The sequence below is a fragment of the Musca autumnalis genome, unplaced genomic scaffold (genome assembly GCF_047663935.1).
Source record: "Musca autumnalis isolate F117 unplaced genomic scaffold, ASM4766393v1 scaffold_2, whole genome shotgun sequence".
NCBI lineage: Eukaryota > Metazoa > Arthropoda > Insecta > Diptera > Muscidae > Musca > Musca autumnalis.
Window position 1 is genome coordinate 157094352 of NW_027411755.1, and position 18264 is coordinate 157112615.

Sequence of the window (18264 nt, forward strand, 5' to 3'; positions counted from 1 at the left end):
AAAAACGAACTATGTTTTGGTATCCTCCCAATGTAATGTATCTTGAAAGTTCAAACTGAAATGACTGTAATTTAAGTTGTGAATTTTATTTTATCTATTTTCGGAGTCGACTTCGGAGTTGGAGTCGGAGTCGGAGTAGAGAAAAAAATGGACTGGAGTCGGAGTCTGCCCAAAAATGGCTCGACTCCGAAACCTTGATTAAAACTCAATACGACGGGCCAGCAACGCGGGTCTGCTAGTTTTTAATAAAACTAACATAGTTTATTTTTAATTAATAAAGGAGGGTGTAAATTTAATGAAAAAAATGCTTGGGCCTGTAGGTACATTTAGCTATGTATATATAAACAATGAAATAAATAAATAAATTTTCAAAAAATATATATTTTTTTAGTTGTGAAATAAAACACATTTTCTTCAAAGTTGAAATCATCAGCGGGAAATCGGCATCTGGAATCAAATGATTATATAATGTAATAAATAGGTATATCCATATTTTTAATATACATATGTATGTATGTATGTATGTTTTTATGTATCTATGTATGTATGTATGTATGTATATGAAAAATGTATTGATGTAATTACCAATATTAAATGCGATTTCGTCCTTGCCCAATAAAATATTTCCATTCACCTTTTTGATCCAATTATTAAATGTTTTGGACATTTAATTTACTAAAAAGCATAATTTATTTAAGAAAAGACAAAACTCTGATTTATTCACTCACTTTACTGTCTTTACTCAACGATGTTCTCTAGAACACTGATGAAAAAATACCAAAATTATTAATACCATTTTTTTTCTTTTCCTCTTCGCTTGCTACGTTGGTTAACAACAACAAAGCACGAAACACACGTGTTTTACGCATTACACCATACACACAGTTCTTTATTACAAACCAGCATTCCGCAGCTGCGAGAGCCCTGTTGTTACTCTCTTTGACAAAAATCCTCTCAACCCATAAAAAATATGTTCTAACATAAAAAATATGTTGGTACCCAAACATATTAAATTGAGATATGTTAGAAAATGTTGGCACAAAAAAATTATTTTGGATACAAACATATATTTGTTTGCAATCAGTCCCAAACATATATTTGTTTGGATCCAAACATATTTCTAACATATATTTTTCTGCGTGTAGATACTCTAAGTACCAAATTGCAACTAATTGGGAAGGAAAGGATTGCTTAAATCCTCAGAATACCGAATATCAGGAGGTACCGTTATATGGGGTCTATACCAAAATATTTGTTGTTCATATTGAGTCCATTATTACCCATGGATACATACTACGTTTGTGCAAAATTTCAGAAACATATCTCCATTCGTTATTAATTTCGCGCCGCTAGACCAGTGATTTCGACCAATGTGATGCGGTAGGAAAATGTGACCAAAACCTTAAAAAAAAAAAATAATAATAAATAAATAAAAATTGAGTAGTACTCTTACATGGCCACTCTTACAAGCCACTGTAAACAACCAAACACACGGATTCGTCCGACCTAGCTGTATCGGCAATGCTCTCGCTCGAGGCCATCAAATTCCAGACACTGCTCTTAAAAAGGTAGGAAATGTCATGTTTGGGTTCTTAGCTTTCCTTTTCAATCACTGCCTGAATCTGGGTTACTTTCCAACAGCATGGAAACTGGCAGTACCCATTCTCAAAAAAATGCCCGCCCGCTAAGTGTGAAAGTTATAGGCCGATATCAATGCAGTCAGAGTTATAGAACATAAATACATATATACGCCGCACAGTGACTCAGAATCGTTTTTCCTGGTCAAAATTCTGTAACTTCTGAATGGATAGAGATATTTTCACAATTCTTTTTTTGTTAGACAGATAACACAATCAGCTTTGAATTATAAGCTGTCAAATTCGGTCTGGTAGTGGCAGAGGAATTCAAGGCCAAAGTTCAATTTTTGATTTTTTTTTACTATTTTTCATCAAAATATCAGTGTTTTTGTGTTTTTTATATCTTATTCTATATTAAAGATGGTCAAACGCCAATAAATAAACTACAAAAATACCAAAAAGAAAACTAAAAAAATTTCGAAAAAAAAATTTTAAAAATTTTTTTCACAAAATTTTCACAAAAAAAAATACAAAAAATTTAAATTTTTTCAAAAATTAAAATAAAATGCTCCTTGCTCCTTTTCATAAAACTTATATAACTCATATAAATCCTACCTACCTAACAAAAAAACAGCGAACGCAATATATGTTATAGTTTCCGAGAAATAGCTATTTCTTTCTCCAGAAGTTTTCAAAAATTACGTATTTCTCAAACATGGGAAAATTTTTCGTCTTTAGGGGCACCCCACGCCCTCACCTTCCAATATTTTGACCTAATTTGTTGGTTTCCTTAGTTTCAATATGTTTACTATCGAATCCCATATAGAAATTAAATATCTGTGACAAAACAATATTTTGATTTTTGGCCAGGAAAATCGTTTCTTGAACCATTGTGCGCCGTCATTACCGGGAACGTAAGGTATTATTTTCCGTATTTTATAATGACCAATCGGGGCTTTTTCGCTACATATTATTAAAACTAGTTAGTAAGTATCAGTCAGCTGTACCGACGGTTTGTTTTTAAATTTTGGGCCAATTTCCCAAGAAGAATGGACTTTGACCCCAAAAAAAATTGTAACGTCGTAACAAGGGCCACAAAGACAAAAAAATAATGCCATTTGTGGTTTTAGTAAATATACGCTTTAAATTGTGACATGCTCGACTGTTTGTCACAGTAATTTCTTGATCACACTATATTGTGAAAATCATATTTTGTTTAAAATTCTCAATCACCTGTCGTGACATGTTTGAGAAACTTTATGACTATCAGCACTAGATATTTCAAATGTTTACCAAACAAAGGGACAAATAAAAATTCAGAATGGTTTCAATGCAGTGCAATATATTTATTTACTTATTTTAACACTTTCTAAAAACAAATAGAAACGCTTAGAGTCTGAAACTGGTCGCAGTTCAGGTGCAGTGTCATTATGTCTTTTGGCTTATCGCACCATATAAATATGTGTTTTTGTTCTTTGTGTTTCAATGTTTATTTTCTATATTACAAACAGACCACAAGTCACATTATGGTGTTTTGACTTAGAGAGATAGGGACGATGGATACGCAAAGATAATCACTTGTTAATGTACATTATGTCTTAAAGATTATCTAATGTTTATTTTATCCTTTCATTGGTTTGTTGTTTTATTTTTTATGGTTCTTAGTTTTTTTTTTTTGCTGAAATGAACTGATAATTTTAGTGTTTATCTGTTTTATGCCATTGAAAATAAATAAAATATTTGACATTGCCCAAAAAAGTGGACGATTTACTAACAGGTTATTGTAGATATGGTTTTATAATGATGGGAACTATTGTTATCTTTATGTGATTCAATTGAAACATGTGTGAATTTGACCCTTGCATAAGAGTAAGCGAATTGTGGTCCTGTACCTAACATTTCTATCACGATCAATACCAACACCTACATATGTATATAGTCGTATAAGTATCACAAAGACTTACTTTCCGCATGCTTTTACTACATAAAAATGAAAACAAGTGTCTTTTCTTAATGAAATTATTTAAATTCATACTTTCCATTAGCATCTTGGTCAATACAATGTTGCCTTAACATGGTGCGTAATATACCACAACACGTGCGTTATGTAGCTCCACTATAAGTTTTTGGCCCACATGTTGTTGTATATGTTATAGTGTCAATCGTAAATTGTCATATTGTTAAGATAACATTTGAAAAAGGACAACCTTCGTATACTCCGTTTGCACTTTCATATTGGAAAGTAAAACTATTCAAACTGAAGTTGCTTTAACATTTTTTTTTATTTGCCATACATATTGAAAAAAGAAAGTGAATTAATTGTTTTTTGAGAAAGGGTCATAAAGTTCAGAGAATATTTTATGTTTTAAGTGAAATACAACAACAATACGAAGGGAGATTTTTACAGGCTGGATTGGAAATGACGTACACATTTTTGTTTGTAAAAATATAACATTGTATACCATAAACTCAGGCTACAGGAATCGACAACTTTTTATAGAGTACTTGCCTGAGCGATGAACTGATTTTGGGATGCCACAGTGATTTGATGGCTATCATGTCAGACACACTATGAGAGAGTCATGGGTTTAAAACTGCAACAAGACAATTTCATATGTTTAAACCTCTCAGCGTGTTGTTGGTTAAATCCATATCCAGAGTACATTACCTCTGTTGGAAAAAGTTCTGAATAAAGGGTTTAATCCCGATGGAGTCATATCTACTTGTGACTTTGAATTGCAACAGAATAGTGTGATCACTGATCACCAGGCATAAATTTTTCACATAAAAATGTATGCTGGAAACCTTCAATACATCTTTTGTCACCTACGAAAATTAGGGATCTGTTCCCGTTAGTCTGAGATCATTTATTTACTGAAAATCCGAATGTTTCGTTTACCAAAAATGCATGTACGGCCGAGAAATATTTGTCATATACCCACTTTTGGTACACTGATCTTCATTTGGATGATGATCGGATAGTACTAAGTGGCCATAACTTTTGTGTGAAAAATATCAATTTAGTTTTAAGTATATATCGATGCCTCCAAACAATAGTATGCTAAGTCGACTTAGCATGTTTTCAAGTTCTTTACATTTTTATATTTAACGTCCTTTAACTTTAATTATACCCTCAGCCTTTAGGCTAAAGAGGGTATTTACACTTTGATACGACCAAAAATGTGCCTCATCGAAATAATGGTTTTAGACCCCAAGTATGTTTGTACGATATCCGTTTCAGACAATTTTGAATAGATCTAGCAATGTCCGTCCGTCTGTCTGGCTGGCTGGTGCGCACGATAACTCACGAACGGATCAATCGATTCGGTTCAAATTTTGGGTATCGAATTATTTTGTCCAGATTCGATTTAATTTCGAAGATGGGCCATATAGGTCCACTCCTTCAGGTACCTCCCCACAAATGTTCAAAAAATTGTCGCAAAACTTGTGCACACGATAACTCTTGTAGGGAATAACCGATTTGGTTCATACTTTGCACATGTGTAATTTCTACCAAACTTAGATGAGGTTTCAATATGGACTCAATCGGTCCACTCCTTCGGGTACCTCCCACACAAAATTTCGGAAAAGTTCAGTTTAGGACCTGGTCTCGAATCGCTTTGATTTTTGTTTACGCAAGTTGTATTCGCTGTCCTCTATACGACGCTGTAAGTTTCATTAGGGGCAAGTCCATACTTCCTGAGGAAATAGCCTGAAAGTTACAAAAAACCCTATGAACGGATCTGCCGATTCGGTCCGAAATTTGGCATTCGTAATATTTTGTCCAAACTTAGTTCAAGTTCGAAGATGGATTATATCAGTCCACTCCTTCCGGTACCTCCCCCACAAAAGTTCGAAAATGCTCGGAAAATTTGTGCGTACGATAACTCTTGAAGGAAGTAACCGATTTGGTCATTACTTTGCACATTATGAAATGTCTACCAGACTTAGATGATGTTCCAATATGGACTCAATCGGAAAACTCCTTCAAGTACCTCCCACACAAAATTTCGGAAAAGTTCAGTTTAGGACCTGCTCACGAATCACCTTGGTTTTTGTTGTAACATCTTGAATTCACTGTCCCCTATACGAAGGTACAAGTTTCCTCAGGGGCAAGTCCATACTTCCTGAAAAATAGCCTGAAAGTTGAAAAACAAACCCTATGACACCATGTTTATGGGTGGAAGCGCAAGATAATTCTTGAACAGAAATGCCGATTCCGGCCAAAATTTGGCCTTCGTAATATTGTTTCCAAACTTAGTTTAAGTTCGTAGATAAGCCATAAGGGTCCACTCCTTCAGGTACCTACCCCACAAAAGTTCAAAAATATTCGGAAAAATTGTGCGCAAGATAACTCTTGATGGGAGTGACCGATTTGGTCCATACTTTACACATTCTCATAATATCTACCAGATATAGATCAGGTTCGAATATGGACTATATTTGTCCACTCCATCCCGTACCTCCCACACAAAATTTTAGATAAGTTCACTTTAAGACCTGCTATTGAATCACTTTGATTTTTTTTTGTTTTGCCTTATTAAGGCGAAGGTCATTTTTAGAGTGATATTTGAATTAATTCTCTTTCGAGTTGAGCTATTTAGACCTAATAGGTACATTGAAAAATTAGGAATCCACCGAAGTCCCACACATTCAACCACTATGCTACGTTTCACGGGTGGTTAGACCGATCATCAGGCATATTGAATGGTGTTTTTTAGTGGGTGGACGAAGGCTAAGCTTGGAGACTAGCATTTATATCACAAATCATTCGAAATTTGTATATTCGAATTATTTATTTATTTTAATGTTAGTCATTTAATTCCAAACCTTTCCTATAGTCCGACTTGGCTGGTAACCCTATTTTTCAATGCTTTATTACAAATACTAAGGCAGCTTTTTTCCACCTTTATTTTATTTGTTCTTCTGTATCAGAAGATTTTGATCATCAATATTTGTCATCGGAATGACAAGTTGATGGTGGCTTAGAACGCTAAGACGCCTGCAACCGTGTCACTTGGTTGTTGGGGTCCCAGGTTCGAATCCCAGCCTGGCTCATGCTGAAATCATTTTTTTGTTTTGCCTTATTAAGGCGAACGTCATTTTTAGAGTGATATTTGAATTAATTCTCTTTCGAGTTGAGCTATTTAGACCTAATAGGTACATTGAAAAATTAGGAATCCACCGAAGTCCCACACATTCAACCACTATGCTACGTTTCACGGGTGGTTAGACCGATCATCAGGCATATTGAATGGTGTTTTTTAGTGGGTGGACGAAGGCTAAGCTTGGAGACTAGCATTTATATCACAAATCATTCGAAATTTGTATATTCGAATTATTTATTTATTTTAATGTTAGTCATTTAATTCCAAACCTTTCCTATAGTCCGACTTGGCTGGTAACCCTATTTTTCAATGCTTTATTACAAATACTAAGGCAGCTTTTTTCCACCTTTATTTTATTTGTTCTTCTGTATCAGAAGATTTTGATCATCAATATTTGTCATCGGAACGACAAGTTGATGGTGGCTTGATGGTGCCTCAATTACGAAGGTAAAAGTTATTTCAGGGGTAAGTCCATACTTCTTGAGAAAACAGCCCGAAGGATGTAAAAACCCCCTATGGCACCCCCATGGTCTATGTCGGTCCATTCCTTTAAGTACCTTTTCTCCAAAAATTATTAACTTTAATCCTAATCAACATTTTTGTCGGTGCATACGACCAAAATTTTGAAACCCCCTAAATACATAAGTTTTTTGTAAAAAAAAGTGTTTCAATTTGCCCAGGCTGAGGTCAAAGCCGACTGATACTTTTTTACTTGTTCTGTCAAATTTTGGTAATGATCGGACAATCCGAACAGAAGTTATAAACAAATATTTCCTTAACATAGTACTGAAGGTCAAAGAAATTTCCAAACTTTTAGAGCTTGTCCTGCAAAACTCGCTTTTCAGAATTAGCAAACTATTATTTGGATGTGTCGAACGTCCTTTAACTTAAATTCTGTCAAATTTTGGTAATGATCGGTCAATCCGAACAGAAGTTATAAACAAATATTCACTTAGCATAGTACTGAAGTTCAACAAAATTTCCAAACTTTGAGAGCTTCTCCTGCAAAACTCACTTTTTAGACTTAGCATACTATTTTGGAGGTGTCGATATGTTAACTTCTTTAGGACATATTCCGGAAAAGTAACATATACATTTCCCTTGATTTTAAAGTTGAGACACATGGCCACAAAACTGGCGGGTATCCATATACTGTGTATGATTCACAATCTCTTTCATTCACCGATTTTGCACCCCAGGATATACGGGCAAATAAAGGAATTTGGGGACTATGAAGCTAAATGGAAGATCAATCTCAGACTCTGAATCAGACACTAACCGTACATAAAAACTACTAACTTTTGTATGCTATGATGGGGACCCAACCTCGAATTTGCTAAAATTGTCACAAGAACTTATGTTTTCTTTTCTTCCCAGAGCTGTCAAAGTCGTTCATAGCGAGCGTGAAAAGAGCTATCTAGAAAAATAGAGAACAACTGAAATATAATTTAAAAATATTAGGTTTCAGTGTTTTATTTACAAATGCACTTAAAACTAGAAAATAATTTGTCGCTTAGCCTCAAAAAATATATTCTTTCTCATCATGGAATCTCTCAAATAAAACGCATGCCGTTTAATTTTGCCACCATTTATAATTTAAATGCAAGCGTTTTATTTGAGAGATTCCATCATGAGAAAGAATATATTTATTGAAGCTAAGCAACAAATTATTTTCTAGTTTTAAGTGCATTTCTAAATAAAACACCGAAAATTAATTTTTTTTTTAATTATTTTTTATTTTTAACATTTAAGTAAATACATTTTTTTGACCACTGTGATCAAAATTATAGTCAATTTAGGCCGAAAATTTTTATAAAAGCTTTAAACTGCCTGAAATCGCGCAGTACTGTTATATAATGGCTATAGCAAAACCTGGACTTATGCCCATAATTTTTGGTGGGGAAGTTTCTGTACCATTGGGAACTCCAAATGCCAAGTTACAGCCATTTCTGGCTAAAAATGAAGATAAAATCTTTAAAACACTTGAAATCGGGTGGTACCACTATATGGGGTCTATACCAAAACCTGGACATATGTCAACAATTTTTTAAGGAGAAGTTTCTGTACCATTGTGGACTCCAAATGCCAAGTTCGGCCTAAAAATGAAGATAAAATCTTTAAAACACTTGAAATCGAGCCGTACCGCTATACGGGGGCTATACCAAAATCTGAACCTATGTCCACAATTTTTGGCGGGAAGTTTAATTCCCATAAGAACCCCAAATGCCAAATTACAGCCTATTGGGGTTAAAAATGAAGATAAAATCCTTAAAACACTTCAAATCAGGTGGTACCGCTATATGGGGGCTATACCAAAACCTGTACCCATGTCCATCATTTTTAGTGAGGAAGTTTCTGTACCAATTGGGGTCCCATTGCCAAGTTACAGCCAATTCGGCCTAAAAATTAAGATAAATAAGTAAGAACGGCGTTAAGTTCGGCCGGGCCGAACTTGTTATACCCTCCACCACAAGTTGTATTGAAGTAAAATGGAATAATTAGTTTCCTTTCGTGTATGAAGAAGACTTAATACTAAATTTCAGCAATTTCGGTAAAACAATGTGAGTCACAGTTCTATGGGGGCTATTTCAAAACGTCGATCTATACCGACAAATTTCTGACGGAAAATTTTTAGGCTCAAAGAAGACAAAATACCAAATTTCCTATATTTCGGTAAGAGAATGTGGCTAAAACTAAAAAAATACTGAAAATCAAGAAGTTAGCTTCTATGGGGATATAGGAAGACGTGGACCTATACTGATAATACTCTTCTGGAATATTTTATAACTCTTGGAAGACGAAATAACGAATTTCAGCCATTTCGGTTGGATACTGACGTCACAATCTTCAGTATTACGAAAATCCGGAGGTACCGTTCTATGGGGGCTATATCGAAACGTGGACCTATACCGACGAATTTTAGTCAGAAATGGGGCAATATGAAAGCGTGGACCTGTGCAGACATATTTCTGGCGAACAGTTTTATATCACATTGAAGACTAAATACCAAATTTCAGCCATTTTGGTGGAATATTGAAGACACAACCTTCAAAATACGAAAAATCGGGAGGTACTTTTCCATGGGGGCTATATGAAGGCGTGGACCTATACCGACAAATTTAAAGGGGAAGTTTGAGTACCCCCAACGAAATCTAAATAACAAATTTCAGCCATTTCGGTGGAATATTGAGGCCACAACGTTCAAAATACCGAAAATAGGGAGGTACCGTTCTATGGGGGCTATATGAAGGCATGGACCGATACCGACAAAGTTCTGGGGGAAAGTTTTATACCACCAACGTAGACTAAGTACCAAATTTCAGCCATTTCGGTGTGATAATGAAGCTAAAACCTTCAAAATACCGAAAATCGGGAGGTACCGTTCTATGGGGGCTATATGAAGGTGTGGACCGATACCGACAACATTCTAGGGGAAAATTTTATACCCCTAAAGAAGACTACGTATTAAATTTCAGCCATTTTGGTAGGATAATGAAGCTAAATCCTTAAAAATACCGAAAATCGGGAGGTACCGTTATATGGGGGCTATATGAAGGTGTGAACCGATACCGACAAAATTCTGGGGGAAAGTTTTGTACCCGTAAAGAAGACTATGTACCAAATTTTAGCCATTTTGGTAGGATAATGAAGCTAAAACCTTAAAAATACCGAAAATCGGGAGGTACCGTTCTATGGGGGCTATATGAAGGTGTGGACCGATACCGACAAAATTCTGGGGGAAAGTTTTGTACCCGTAAAGAAGACTATGTACCAAATTTTAGCCATTTTGGTGTGATAATGAAGCTAAAACCTTCAAAATACCGAAAATCGGGAGGTACCGTTCTATGGGGGCTATATGAAGGTGTGGACCGATACCGACAAAATTCTAGGGGAAAATTTTATACCCCTAAAGAAGACTACGTATTAAATTTCAGCCATTTTGGTAGGATAATGAAGCTAAAACCTTAAAAATACCGAAAATCGGGAGGTACCGTTATATGGGGGCTATATGAAGGTGTGAACCGATACCGACAAAATTCTGGGGGAAAGTTTTGTACCCGTAAAGAAGACTATGTACCAAATTTCAGCCATTTTGGTAGGATAATGAAGCTAAAACCTTAAAAATACCGAAAATCGGGAGGTACCGTTCTATGGGGGCTATATGAAGGTGTGGACCGATAGCGACAAAATTCTGGGGGAAAGTTTTATACCCCTAAAGAAGACTACGTACCGAATTTCAGCCATTTTGGTAGGATAATGAAGCTAAAACCTTAAAAATACAGAAAATCGGGAGGTACCGTTCTATGGGGGCTATATCAAAACGTGGACCGATATATCCCATTTTCAATACCAACCATCCTGCAAGTAATAAAAACTTCTGTACCAAATTTTGACTCTCTATCTTTAAAATTGCGAGCTGTATCTTGATTTCAACAGACAGACAGACGGACGGACGGACGGACAGACGGACATGGTCAAGTCGACATAGAATTTTATGCTGATCAATAATATATATACTTTATAGGGTCTCCGACGAATATTTCGATGTGTTACAAACGGAATGACAAATTTAATTATACCCTCCATATGGTGGAGGGTATAAATACTCATAATACTTGAAATCGGGTGGTACCGCTATAAGGGGGCTATACCAAAACCTGGACCTATGTTCACAATTTTTGGTGGGGAATTGTATGTATTATTGGAAATCCCAAATGCCGAATGACAGCTAATTCGGGCAAAAAGAAGAAAAAATCCTCAAAATACCTGAAATCGGGTGGTACCGCCATATGGGGGCTGTAGGAAAAATGGGCCAATATTCATGTATTGTCATCCAAATCTGAAAAGTGTGCAAAGTTTCAGTTCGATTGGTCAACTGCAACTGCGTTAAAAATGAGTTACTAGATTTGAACTAATTCGGGTGGTAACGCTATATGGGGGCTATAGGAAAAAATGGACCCATATTGGATTTGGTTTCATATTCATGTAAAAAAACATACACAAAACATTGTTCCACAACATCCATTCATATTTAGCTCAATGATATAGGAACTATTTTTTATCGCCGAGTCCGAACGGCGTGTCTTAAGACACCACTTATGGAGAAGTTTTTCAATGCTGAAATACTCAGGAAATGTCGCCAACATTACTGAGGGGTATTTTGCCACCGTTGAAAAATGTTTGATGTTGCCTGGCCGGGGAATCGAACCCCCGACCTTCTGCGTGCAAGGCTGGCGTGCATATCATTGCACCACGGTGGCAATGACAATATTCATGTATTGTCATCTAAAGCTTTGTTCCCGTACTTTTTAATAGTAAAACTCGTAAAAGAGAAGAAGAGAGAAAATTTGTTGTCAAACAAAAGTTTTTTCATAAAGTTCGGGAACGCAAAAATGGAAAAAACATCAAAAAGGCTGGAACAAATGTCAAAGTCGGCGTACCAGCCAATCAGACGCCGGCATCCATGATACTATTTTTACACGCTCAAACTTGTCGGGTGAAAAGTTTTTAAAGAGAGCTTCATTCAGCGCCATTTTTGTTTAAAGAGAAGTGAACATTTTACACCTTTTTTGTGTACGGGAACGGGTTTTCGTGTAAAATGTGTAAAAGTCGTAAAAATTGTAAAAACTTTTTAGTTCTGGAACAGAGCATAAATCCGAAAAGTGTGCAATGTTTCAGTTTGATTGGTCGACTGCAACTGTGTGGAAATGAGTTACCAGATTTGAAATGCAAGTTAAAAAAAAAAAACACCGTTAAAACACTGTAAAATGGACATATCTTTGTTTTAATTTCATATTCATGTATAATTGTTCCACAAACATCCCATAAGGGACAAGGGAGACTTCTCTCATATCAATGAGTGCACCCCGATTCATATTAGCCCAATGATATGGGACCTACAGTTTATTGCCGAGTCCGAACGGCGTGTCTAAGACACCACTTTTGTAGAGAAGTTTTACATGGCTGAAATACCCCTCAGTAATGTCGCCAACATTACTGAGGGGTATTTTGCCACGGTTGAAAAGTGCTTTGATGTTGCCTGGCCGGGGAATCGAACCCACGACCTTATGTGTAAAAGGCGGGTGTGCATACCATTGCGCCACGGTGGCACCCTTCATATTCATGTATTGTCATCCAAATCTGAAAAGTGTGCAAAGTTTTAGTCCGATGGGTCAACTGCAACTGTGTCAAAATTGAGTTACCAGAATTGAAATGCAATTTAAATAAAACACCGTTAAAACTTTTTTTTTGTATTTCAAAATAGTCAGGCTTAATCCCATAGTCGTTGTTTTAATATGTTATTAAAACAACTTTAATTTATTAGTAGGAAAAAATTGGCGATGTTTACCAAGGGGTAAGGCCGGGAAGACTATAGTTTCAGATCTCGCCACAGATCTTCATCAGTTCCCTTGTTTCTTGTTTTTCAACAAGAAACTTTTTATACCCAAGTGTCAATTGCCCGCTCAAATAGATACGTTTGCAAAGAAACACTCTGATCGAGAATTTCTTTGGCACTACCTAAACTCGAGCAACTTCACTTGCAAACAAAACCAAATCTTTCCCACTGCTATGCGTTCGTTGATTCTCAGCGAAAAACACATAACTAATTTGTTGGTATTGCATACTACAGCAATAAACAACATTTCGACGGTGTCCGGTCTCACAATTGGGAGGGTTGGCGTTTTTTATTTGCGATGACGACTTCTAGTTTGTTTGAACGCATAGCAGTGGGAAAGATTTAGTTTTGTTTGCAAGTGAAGTTGCTCGAGTTTAGGTAGTGCCAAAAAAATTCTCGATCAGAGTGTTTCTTTGCACACGTATCTATTTGAGCGGGCAATTGACGCTTGGGTATAAAAAGTTTCTTCTTGAAAAACAAGAAACAAGGGAACTGATGAAGATCTCTGGCGAGATCTGAAACTATAGTCTTCCCTGCCTTACCCCTTGGTCAACATCACCAATTTGTTCCCACTAATAAATTAAAGTGCAAATAGGCTACATATTTTATTGAATTTCGGAAGGGGCGGGGTACTTCCCCAATAACCTAATACAGGGATGGCCTCCGGTGTAAATAGGATGCATATTTCGTTGAATTTCGAAGGTACGGGGTATTTCCCTTTGCCATATTGAAAAAAACGCCATATCTCTATGAATAAAAATCAAATACCATCATAACCCACCTTTGCTTTTTATGGAAAGAAAATTTTACCGCGCCTAATTTTTTCAATTCTCTTTACAATTTAAAGTTTTTCTGCAAAAACTACTGAACCAATTTTCATAAAATTGTAAGGGAATGTACAGAGATGCCCCCGAAAACTGGCTACATATTTCATTGAATTCCAGAAGGGGCGGGGTACCTTCCCTATGCGGTATTTAAAAAAACGCAATATTTGAAAAAATTACGCATGTATCGGTTTAAACATTTGCGGATTAATCTACAATCTAGGTACTTCTTTGGGACCTAAAGACCCGACCACGCCTCTGTTCTTAAATATGTTATATCTTCAATACTCCTGAAACGATTTCCTTCAAATTTGCAGCAAAAGTTCAATGTTTGCCGTTGCTATGTATACTTTATGAATTTCAGAGGAGGTGGGGTACCTTCCCCCTGCCTTTCTTTTAAACGCTATATGTATAAGCCAAACTTATGATTATATCGGTTGCAGCATGCATTTTGGTACGCAATGGGGTTGTGTGTACCCTAGGAACATATTTGGAGCCAAAATACCGGACCACGCCCACTTTTTTAAATATGTTATATCTTAAAAACTGATGACCACGCCCATTTTTCCAAAACTACTGAATGCTAAATATTTTTAGACGAATTTGGGGGGGCCTATTGTTTTATAATCGTTATAGTTGCTAAATTTATGAGTGAATCGGCTTGCAAATTAACAACTGTGGTTGCGCCACCGATCACGAAAAACGATATATTCACAAATTTCCTTAAAACATAAGCTAAAACATGTAAGTCTCAATAAGCGGGAGAATTCGACTTAACCATTTTTTTAAGTTTTCTAATTAGATCGCTTTGGGATAAAGGCAGGGGACATGGGCGAAAAAATCCGACAGTCCGTAAGAGAAAAGAAAGGTTACAGACAAAATCTGTTAGTACATTTTAAATCCTCCTCGGTTTGACAATGGACCAAAGAAGTGAGGTAGAAAATACCTACTTTTGAATTGTCATTAAAACTCATTACAATGGGTCAACGCGGACCAGGGTCTGCTTGTTAACTGATAGATTTTGAACAACTTTAAGTATTTAAAAAGAAAACATTTGGTGAGAACACTGCAACTGTAGCAATTGGTTCGCACTTTTAAAAAATTCAGTATATTCCCTCATCCTGACGGAGACAATACAAGGTTAACTGGATTTAACCCAACCTATAACTTCTGTCTTACAATATAGTGCAAATGTAAGGGAAACAAGTTTTTCCCATTACCTACTGTATTAGTTTTTGTTTTTTTTTTTTTATTTCTTATTTCCAAATAAATATCTTAATCAACATGCAGATGTAAAACGGGAACATTACCACACACATAGTGGTGATGCTGGTGCCAACCATTAAACCATTGTAATTTTAAAATTACCACACACACACAATAAATTGAGTGAACTTGTTGTTATCGAATAAAGGAATTGATTAAACACAGTAGTAGGCCGTTCAGCTGGTTGGATGTCGGCCTCCTAAAGAATCTAGGATGAAAACAAAAACTGAAAGCAATTATCATTTAACAAAATCAATGTTTTCATTATTGTTAACAAGATGATTAACAACACCGACAGAAACCGAAGAAAGCCAATCCACATGAACAAAAAAAGAGCAACAATTTGCCGCAAGACATTATAAGCAGTGCAAAGCTGAAACCGTACCCAAAAAACCGACCATTAGAATCAACAGAGTTCCTAACTGGATGACTAAAGTGTTCGTTCTTCCAAAGACCAACTTAATGGACGACTGGCCGCTGACATACATTTCATACGAAATGCCGTTGTTGTCGGCTGGTGTGGATTTATTACAACAATAAGTAACAGCCAGTGCTGGTCCAGCCAGCCAAAGGGGAAAATATGCAGTAAAAACTAAATTTAGAACAACTTCGAAAAGCAATTTCTTAATTTGTCGTCTCTAAACTGCAGGATATTCAAAAGGTACGGCGACGTTATGTTATGTGTAGCTAGCTGGCTATAAACATACATAAGTATGTCGAAAACATCAACAAAAACTACCTGAGTTTTTGTTTTGGTCTGCCAGTAAAATTTCTTGCCAGTGATTGCCTTGGCCAAAGGCACTGAGAGGCCCCAAAAGTAGCGTCGTCGCAGCCAATGATGTTGATGGTGACGAAGCAACGAGGACGAAGGCGACATTAAGCCTAGTGCAGCCGCTGTGCGGTGGTGTGTGCAACGTGCAAAATTTCTAACCTGCATAAATTAAAAGATAAGATAATTTTTAACAAGATTTAACTTTATTTTGGGCATTTCGGTCGGTAATGTTGTGAAAACAACAGCGGGACGACCAACAAAAACACTAAAACTCGTTCAGCCACCCGGAGACCACTTAATTACCCGTCCGTCTTGGCGGTTTAGTGTGTGTGTTATTGTTGTTGCCGCCTTGCTGAGTAAGTGTGTTTGTCTCTGTGTGTATTTGTCAATTACTTACAAGCGAACAGCAACAGTACTCGCCGTCGTCGTCTTCGTCCAAGATAATTTATCGCTCTAACAGAGATGTTGTCTAATCTGACCATAGACGACCACACACACCTAAATCCCTGATATGTTTCTTACGACCATGGGGTTGTTGTAGTTAATATTGCCAATTTGTTTGGCCACCTCAATTACATTGGAATTTGATTTTGTTTAATGATCTGAACAAGGTTGTTAACACAAAATCGATTGATAAGAACATGGCTATAGGCTGTGGCAAGCTTATCATCAAAATATGAGGGTGCATTTGCCATTGCCCAGGGGAGAAAGGGCACGTGTTCAATTAGTTGTAAAAATACAGGATACAAAAGGTGTGACATACGATTTTTCATCTTAATTATACAATTAAGAAAAAAATGTTTTTTATCATAAAGTGTTCCACAGGGACATTGCGAACATAACGGTGCATGGGTTAGTGCAATATTTTGATGCAAACACCTCGAATTGAATAGATATGCGTTTGAATGTCATATATTTACATATGTATGCCAATTACATCAAAATTATCTACGCTCTGATCTGGCTTCTAGTGATAAATGAAATTTTTGTGTGTTACGACCAGCTGAAAACCAATACGGTGGCCTATGCTGATGATGTGGTAGTGCAGATGACTGGCAAATTTTTACTAACCCTTTCTGACATTAGGCAAGTTGATATGGTACAACTGCCAAGCTGGGGCCATGACAATAGTCTTGGAGTCAACCCAGAGATGGCAGAACTTCTACTATTATTTTGGACGGAGTTGCATTGACAAATTTTCCGGAAGCAAAATACCTCAGTTTGACCGTTTGAAAAAGGAATATCGAGGAGCGGGAGAAGAAAGGTCTAATTGCACTCTACTCCTGCAAGGACTCTATTGGGAAAAGTTGGAACTGAAACGATAAGTCGTACACTGGCTGTATGAACCGTTGTCCTACCATCTTAAACTATGGTGGAGTTGTCGGATGGCAAGCACTTGTGAATAAATCATTACTGTCTATATTATCAAATGTGCAAAAGACTGAGTCTATTCTGATTGCGGCTGCTAAACTTTGAGAGTCAGGATCGTGGCGGACTGCACCATTCGGACATGCGATGTTTTTAAACTAAATTGATTGTCATCTTGAATTAAATGGGTCCGGTCGCCGGTGTTTATTGCATGAACCCATTAATCTAACTTTCATTTAACCTTAATAATGCTGCAGAAGATCCCTTTACCGTTCTTATGACCCTTTTAATTTGTCATTTCGTTTGTAACACATCGAAATATCTCGTGGATATAAAACATTCCACCTAAAAATTGTCGGTGTAAGTCCACGTCCCCATATAGCCCCCATAGAACGCTACCTCCCGCTTTTCGATATTTTGAAACTTATAGCCACATTATCATACCGGAATATCTGAAATTTGGAGTTTAGTCTTCTTCCTTGGGGTACAAAATATTTATTTATTTATTTATCTCTGTAGGTTTTGTTCAGCTTTTAGGTCAGAAATAAAAAACAAGGTTTTCGTTTTTTATTTCATTTTAATTTCTCCAATATTTCAAACGTCATCGACGATCGTTATCACGGAGTTTTTTTTTCTTTTTCTCTTTACCGACTATCGGTATCCATCTCCACTTGCCCACAACAAATTTCTTAAACTAAACAAGGTACAATTAAGGGTTGTAAAACAAAAGATCGAAAGTATAAAAAATACGAAAAATACAACAAATTTTTGGAATGTAAATGGTGTAGAGTGCTTTGCAGATTATAAATAATTTTTTGAAAAAATAGGATTAAAATAGTTAAAAAGAATACAAATTATTCCTAAAAAAGTTTTTAAGTTTAGTTTAGAAGGCTGATGCGTTGTTGATGCTTTGTATTTGAATTGGCAGCGAATTCCAAGGACGAATTGTACC